Source organism: Octopus bimaculoides, chromosome 5 (genome assembly GCF_001194135.2).
Source record: "Octopus bimaculoides isolate UCB-OBI-ISO-001 chromosome 5, ASM119413v2, whole genome shotgun sequence".
Lineage (NCBI taxonomy): Eukaryota > Metazoa > Mollusca > Cephalopoda > Octopoda > Octopodidae > Octopus > Octopus bimaculoides.
The window spans coordinates 24,001,981-24,010,818 of NC_068985.1; the positions used below are offsets into that span (position 1 = coordinate 24,001,981).

General features: G+C 35.5%; 1 protein-coding gene across 3 annotated transcripts in view; it reads right to left on the minus strand.

The window, feature by feature from the left end:
- Positions 1-8,838, minus strand: part of LOC106867714 (probable vesicular acetylcholine transporter-B) — a 292,276-nt gene that overhangs the window by 144,465 nt on the left and 138,973 nt on the right. For all 3 annotated transcript variants that reach the window (XR_008264214.1, XR_008264213.1, XR_008264212.1), the window contains one exon: positions 577-611. The gene's annotated coding sequence lies outside the window, so the exon portion shown is untranslated. The remainder of the gene's footprint in view (positions 1-576; positions 612-8,838) is intronic.

Consider the following 8,838-nt stretch of genomic DNA (forward strand, 5'->3'; position numbering starts at 1 on the left):
TACTATAGCCTCGGGCCGACAAAAGCCTTGTGAGTGGATTTGGTAGACGAAACTGAAAGAAGCCCGTCGTATATATCTATATATATATATATATATGTATGTATGTATGTATGTATGTATGTGTCTGTGTTTGTCCCCCCAACATCGCTTGACAACCAATACTAGTGTGTATACGTCCCCGTAACTTAGCGGTTCGACAAAAGAGACCGATAGAATAAGTACTAGGCTTACAAAAAATAAGTCCTGGGGTCGATTAGCTCGACTAAAAAGGCGGTGCTCCAGCATGGCCACAGTCAAATGACTGAAACAAGTAAAAGAGTAAAAGAGTATATATATATATATATATATAAAGCAAATAATTAACAAAGATGTCCAAGTACTGTATATCAGGGTATGTCCTTGTTACTTATTTGCTTTTTATTCACCTAACTTCGAGTTGTGTGGACACTATCGGACTAAATTCGTGCCTCAAAGTAAGTACCTAATTCAACTCAATCCTAATTATTTCTTATATATATATGTAGGCGTGTGTGTGTGTGTGTTTAAAGCACATGAAAGAGAGCTGTTTTTCCTTACCTGTTACTTGTCTCTTTTCACCAAATCACATGAGACTGTTTGGAAGAAAGAAATATTTCTATTTAGAATATAAACAATATGAATAACATAAACAGCATTATACTATACTTACCCCAGTCAGCTCATAATGCTTTACTAAATAAACTGTCAGTTATGAATTTTAGACATAGTGCTCGTTACATAAGACTGTAATACATAAATTATATGCTGATGGAGATGAGTAGTCTAGTGGATAGCGTGTTGGACTCAAGATTGTAGGGTCGTGGGTTCGATTCCTGGACCGAATGGCGCGTTATGACCGGGAGCAAAACACTATCACTTCAGTTGTTTCAGTCTACTCAACTGAAATTGAGTACCGGCTGGCTGTTGGCGGAGCTCACTCTCTCTCCAGCTGTGAGGTTATTCCCGATGGGAAATCCGACAGAGTGTCGCATCTGCGTATGATTACTAAGCTGCTTAAAATTATTAGCGGAAGCATGGTGCTATCTATTGAATCATACTCGATTGCGAGCGACGGCTAAGCGCACCTAAGAGTATCCCTGGTAGAGCACTCTTATGCGCCCTTAACCATCACACGCAGGAAGTTTGAGAGTTCTATTTCAAAAGTTCTTTTCGCAAGGATGAGGTTCTGGGTGCGATTCCACTGTGCACCATTTCGAGCGAGTTGACCAATTCCATTTGAGTGGAAGTTACTTGACGGAAACTGTGCAGAGGTCTTCAAACATGCGTGAGCACGCTTGCACACGCACGCGCGCGCACATACACACACACACACACACACACACACACACACACACACACACACACACACACACACACACATACACACACACACACACACACACACAGAGGCGTGCGTGTGAATCTTCCACCGATATTACATTGGCGAAGGATGTAAATCTTGACGCGAAAAGTGACGAACTGCCATTCTTCGAAAGAATCCCTTCTAGATATTTATTCTGCACCGAGTTATGACCGCTTCCTTGTCACTAGAATAACTTACTTGGAAATGCAGTGAACCCATAATAATGCTATTATTGACCAATCATATGACAAAATAAACAGAAAATGTATGTATATATCCTAATATTTGACTTTTCTCAATAGTCAGTCAGAAATCGGTCCGATTCGGAGGTAACGGAATTTTAAAAAATTTCTGTTAGCTTGCTTTCCTCGTTTTAATACGCTGTGTATTTAGTGAAAAATATTGTATGTGGTTAGACGATCTAAAGTATATTTTTGAGCACGTTGGGATAGAAAACTTTTTTTTCTTTTACTGTTATTTATAATTGTTTATAATTTTTAATTTCACCTTAAATGGTATTTTAATATGCTGGTCACTGATAAAATTAAAATTTTTCTTTTGAAATATTTTATCCTTATATTAGAATTGTGTATATATATATATATATATATATATATATATATATACACACACATACATACATATATATTCATATATATATGTGTGTGCACGTAAGTATGTATGTATACATGTATAAGTATAATATACTTACTAATGGTTATAGTATTGCATGCACGGTCGCTAGATCGCGGGTTCGGTTCCCGGACCGAACCGCGCGTTGTGTTCTTGAAGAATACAATTTAACGTTGTTCTGCGATCACTTAGACACTTGAGGTGTGGCAACGTTGATTTGACGGAGGGAAGGACCTAATGAACTGCACATATATTTGATCCCTATAAATAAATCATTTGTGCTGGCTGTGTGAATATACCAACTATACTCAACTTGCCGAATCGGTAATCAATGTTTATTTGAGTACGACAGACTCTAACAATTTCTGGACTTACATTATTTCTCTCTTCATAACATGTATACCGATTTTCCACAGTGTTCCCTCCTCTCTTCCGTAACCATTCCATTTAACTCTCTATATCTTTCTTTAGCTTTCTTTATCTTTAACCATTCCACACGCATTTATTAATCACAGTTCACCAGCAATCAAGACGTTGCATTCAAATACCCATTGATTCTAAATGAATCATTGAATAGGCTGCTATCCTGTTAGACGACAGAGTCCTCTTGCATGTGCTGCGTCGAATACATAACTAAGACATTCTTAAATGATTTATAAATACATAGTACGCCTCGCTGTTGTATGAGAAACTCAGCATAACAGAATCATGTTTTGTTAACTTGTTTATAACGTACCACAAGGATCTATAGTGCCGATTAGCTTCGGATCAAGCATACGAAAATCAAATTTCCTTCCTTGTGGAGCCTTTCAAGAGCCTGTTTTAGTTCCATTTACTGCATTCAACTCTATAAAGAGTGTGACCCTATCAACGCAAACCGTAAAGTTGGATTTCTGAGAACGCTATTTAAGACTGCTTTTTTACGAAACATTTCATGTAAATACTTTTGCTCGGGAAAATTGCATATTTTCCGAATGCAGGAATTACGAAATGTGTCCATTTATTTCCTGTCCACTTCATTACAATTAACTACGCCATATTGTACTACCGGCCGCTTGTGTCGACGACGAACCATTAGAAACCTACAACACTTTCCTCTTTTTCTATGCGCGCTCACGCATGCTCACATTTACCTAAATCCATACATACACATGCAGACATAGAAACAGAAATACAAATAAACATATACAATTGCAAATAGAGACAAACACGCTCAACACTAATGAGTGTTTCTATTGATGTCAGGGCAGATATATCATCCATTAGGATTTTGTTTTGCGTTATCGATCCATCTATTGACCTGCAAACTAACAAAGACTAAAGAGATTTTTCCGCTCTAAATCGATAAAATTCGTTTATTAGACAATATAATATTTGTTTAATTTGTTGTGTGACAAATTATATAGCTACTCGGCACACAATTCAAATATTCGATCCCGGGGCGTGACATGTGCCAAAAGGAAGACAACAGATTGAAGAAGGAAAAACAAACACTAGATTGCTATAACTCTATGTGATTAAAGATAATTACTATAGGATAACAATTGCGCACTATGTGATTACCTTTGGTGTTTGTTGTCAGTGTTTATTTGTTGTTCATATTTGAACGCATCGTTGTTCGCGCCTTAGTGGAGAACAACGAGGAAATGCACCATCTGGTAAATCATATTATGTTAGGAGTAACAAAATGTGAGAAATGATACTGTATCAGGAATGAAACTATATATAAAAAAAATAACACTATGTGTTGAATAATATGTGAAATACACATCAGCAATATTGTATTCCACGCAGAAACTGTAGGACCTATTTAAAGATATGCAAGCTTATAACATTCCAAGTACATATACAAAAATTATATCAAATAAATACCGATGAAAATGTACGAGATCCCTGATGTCTCGTACATTTTCATCGGTATTCTGTTTCTTGATAAAGTACCACGATCAAATCCCGCAACGAAACATCATTCAATTATTCTGTCTTTTGATGAAGAGCGTACACCAGAAAGATTGAGCAGTATCTTGTTTTTTACCTTATGGTGTAATGAAATCTGTTTGCATAGTTATTTTTGCTTCTGAGATCGTTTGGTTTATATCCCAAGTACAATGAGGTAATTGTTGTTTCCAGGTTAGTCCTCTCTGAAGTTATATTAATATATCACTAAAATTTCTGTTTTGTAGAACCCTATACATATCTGTATTCGTATGTCTGGGAATATGTGTTTAGATGTATACAAAGAAGAAAAGAAAAATAAATATAACTAAAGAAATGTGGTATACATATAATCGGAGCTTTAAGACAGCAGGACCTTCTTTTAATAAAGAATTGAACCTACTACGGGAAAGAATAGACAAAATCACTAAACAATCCAGAAAATACGTACGATTCATTGTAAGCAAAGAAAATCACTCACTTGCGCACACGGACACACGACAATAAAGGTAAACAATCTGTCTCACTCAGTCGCACACACACACAAAAGGCACGTACACACATATGCATGCATTCGCTGCACGCTCGTTCACACTACCCATACGTTGAGTGATTAAAGCAAAGGGTTGTGCATTTTAGTTTTAAATTTGCAATTTCAGACATTGTATGATTCCGGAAAGGAAGTGGTTAGAAAAATAAAAAGGGGAGTGCCAACAAAACAACAAGATAGCATATCGTCGTCGTCGTCGTCATTATCATCTTCATCACCACCTCCGTCAATGCATGCAAAAATTGCTGTCAAATTGAAATCCAAGAAGAAGAATTGGCTTAAGTATGTTAGCATTCAACAAGCAGGGACCTCTTCGTGACGAGAAGCAGTCGACAAGCATGGAGAAAGAAAGAGGAATGATAGTTAATTGGCTTTATTTGGATATCTTTTGAGATCCAAGGTAAATACAATTGAATAGCAACAGAAGGGAGAGGGTGGGGAGAGAGAAGAGAGGGGGGAATGACAACGAAAAATGCGAAAAGAGAAAATGTAGAGTGAGCGGGAAAATAAAACGAATTGAAAATGAAAGTGAAAGTAAAACTTTATAAGTCAGTGATGCGAGTATGAGTGGAAGTAAACAGGTAACGGGCGATCAACTGGTGCTTCTAGCTTAAAAATAAAACCAGTATAAATATAAACTGAGGGAAAATGTCTCTTTAAAAAGGGGAATTAAACCAGAAGAAGAAAGCAGGCAAAATTATTTGAGCGGAAGTCTTGACCTATACATGGCATTTAATGTTAAAAGATTTTAAAGAAAGATAGAAAATGATGGCTAATGTGTGTGCGGTTAGAGATTGAGAAACTGACCTACGTGCGTGTGTGAATGCTTGCAAACTTGTCCGCATATATGTGTGCGCATGTGTAGTATGTGCATGTGTATTATGACGCAAGTTTATGTGCATGAAAGCGTATGCATCAAGATGTATTTACGTATGTGAAGAATGATCAATAGATATTGAAAGAGCGGGAATTATATAGAGGGGTAATTATGAATATTAAATATTTATAACCACTCCTTTATAAAATATGGATAAGTAGGTATGTAAAGAAGGCTTATTATAAATATTATAGGTGGCCAATTATGAATATTATAATCTATAATCAGCCTTCTGTAAATATAGATATGCAGGCAGTGTATAGAGGGCTGATTATGAATATTAAATACATGACAAAAAGCAATAAGCCAGGAGTTTTGCATTCTAAATACAAAAAGCAGAGCCTCACATATGTAATATGGTGACTTAAATGATTTCGGTCAATAAGAAAAATCTCTAAGTAATTCGCAGATAAAAAAAAAAAATAGAAGTCTTTTTCTCTTTGGGTGTTTAAAGACTATTTTAAATTGTTTATATCGTATAAAGATTTAGACCAATTGATTTTATTGGAGTTATCAGCGATATATGTTGTTATTTCAAAAATTTAAACCCTTCCAACAGTGTTCTTTTTCGAAATGTAGGATAGTATCTGTTCAACGAAGTTTTTGTAACTCACCGTATTACACTTTCATATTCCAGTTAACGGTACGATGAGACATACAACAATCACTCACATACCACAATGATCATCATGAAAACGGCCACCAACAATACTACTACCATCACCACGATCACCACCACTGTCTTCGTTCACATTGCCACCGCTGCCGGCTCAGTTCCATCGACGACCAGATAGCATTAGACTCTAATAGAATTGGCTGAATTGAGTGATTTTGAAGGAGATCAATGACTCTTTATGGAGACCGGAAGTATTTCTTATCCTCAAAATGTCAGCGTCTTTATCAGAATGTTGTTTGGAGATGAAGCACTCTTAACTAAATTCCTAATACAAATATAGCAACCTTTCATGTTTTTTCTGGGTTTTTTTTCTTTATAAAGAAAATGGTTTGACTGAAATATCCAAATTGTTATGACTTTGTGATGTTAACTTATCCGTATGCGTGAATGTATATATACATACATACAAACATACATGCATATATATATATATATATATATATATATACATGTGTGTGTATGTATATATATATATATTTATGTATATATACACATATATATATACATTTATATATATAATGTATGTATGTACGTACGCACGTGTGTATGAATGTATGTATGTATTTTCGATCCTCTTTATATTTTCATGATCCGTGTATTATATTTTATTGCTCGGAAGATATGCCATACTAATATCGTATATTGCTAGATGTTCAATGTTCATTGACAGGGTTACTTAGTGACATGTATACTAATAAATAAACTTACATGACTGCACATTGCCAGATCAAGCGAATATTTCAAAAGGTTAAGTATCAAGTTCCTGATTACGACTGAACGTAAAATTCGCAATATGACATTTGACAGGCTATTCCAATTCTCGTGCACGATCTACTTTCACTATTCCAACGAACGGCTGTATAATACTGAATACGTCGCATTCTCGTATGTTTGCGCTCTTTTCCCAACACGAATTTATAAATTCAATTTAGCCCCATTTCTCTCTCTCAATGTCTCTCCTTTTCCTTCTCAGCATAAGATTATTCAGCTTAAGATTATTCGAGTGCTCTCCCTTGAATGTTGTTATTCTTATTTTTGCTCCATTGATTTCTTTGCTTTAGATCAACATCCCGGAGGATATTCGGGTTTCATATGAAATACTTTCAAAGACTTGATACAGTCTTGAATAGAATAACTTTCCTACGTTCCCGTGAAGGCAACCTGAACAGATTTTCAGCTAAGCATTTCCCTGCGAGGTTATTTTTCTATCTGTCTTTATGAATAAAATAACAATAACGAAAGATAAGTGGTTTTCATTTAGATTCCTTCTTATTTTATTATTGTCTGTTTGTCTTATTTATTGAATTTGTTTTGTGTAAGGCGATCGTTTGCTAAATCATTTAAAACACTCTATTCTGGCCTCGAGCCAATTCAAACTTTGTACGTAACATTTAATCGATCGACAGTTATTTGATGGTGTATCTGATAAACGAACATTTCCCAATAAACGAATATTAACGTGTTCTTCATAGAGACACTGAGATATTTCGAAATAATGATTCTTTCTTAGTGCTTACATTTTTATTTTAATGTTGTCGTCCTGATATCGTATCTATATTCTTGAAATGAGTTAGCATAACTGTAGTTTGTGAGCTTTTTCACCGTACTTCCAACGCGGTTTCGAACTTTAAAGTCTTTGGTTATTTGCTCATATTTAATTCCAGCATATTATATATACATATTTCAATGATCCAACATCTCATTTCTTCAATATATCAGCAAATATTAAGCCTTCTCTCTCAATCCATCCATCCATCCATCCATCCATTCATCCATCCATCCACCGATCCATATATACATGTACATACGTACGCACGTATACACACACCCACACACACACACACAAAAATACACACACACGCACACACACACAAATACACACACACGCACACACACACACGCACAAATCCTATTGTATATTTATAATTAAATATTATTAGGACTTGTGTATAAATTGTTGAAATATTTTGTGTATTTTGGACGTAAAACCAATGAAAAGTTACCGTGGACTCCCTATTTACTATACTGCATCCATAGACCCCTCAAATCATATATAGATACCCAGGGTCAACAGATACCGTGTTTTATAAGGCTAAATAACTGTTTTTTAATTTCTATTTTAATGTGAGTACATTTTTATGAACACACCTCAAAGCGTCGAGTGAGATGTTATTTTATTTTAGAAATTAAGGAAATCTTGAACGCTGGAGAATATCTGTGAAAACAGCTTAGAAGATCGGGCAAAAATACTCTTATGAGGCTGGGGTGGAAGTGGTCAACAACTTGCTACTTTGTACCGCTCAAATCGAACTATGTACCGCTCAAATTCTGGTTTAGCGTTCCGTACTTTTAAGCTAAACGAACCTCAGAAACAGAAACTGTATTTTTGAACGTTAATTAATAATCCTTTCGAATGGAAGTACAAGGTTTCAAATTTGAGGCTAGGGATTAAGTTGATTACATCGACCTCAGTAACTGGTACTTATATAAACAACTCCGAAAGGATGAAAGACAAAGTCGACCTCGGCGGATTTTTAACTCAGATCGTGAAGACGGACGAAATACAGAGCATTTTGTCCGGCATGCTGACGGTTCTTCTAGCACGCAGCCCTTGAATGTTAACTAATAACACTAAATAATAGCTCACAGCTGGAATGTGAGAGGTACAGAGTTTGGTTTTCTGTAGCGGCTTCCTGGCTACATTTTTCCGTCTTATAAGGGTATAATCATTCGATCTTCTAAGCTACTTTCATTATATATATATATATATATATATATATATATAT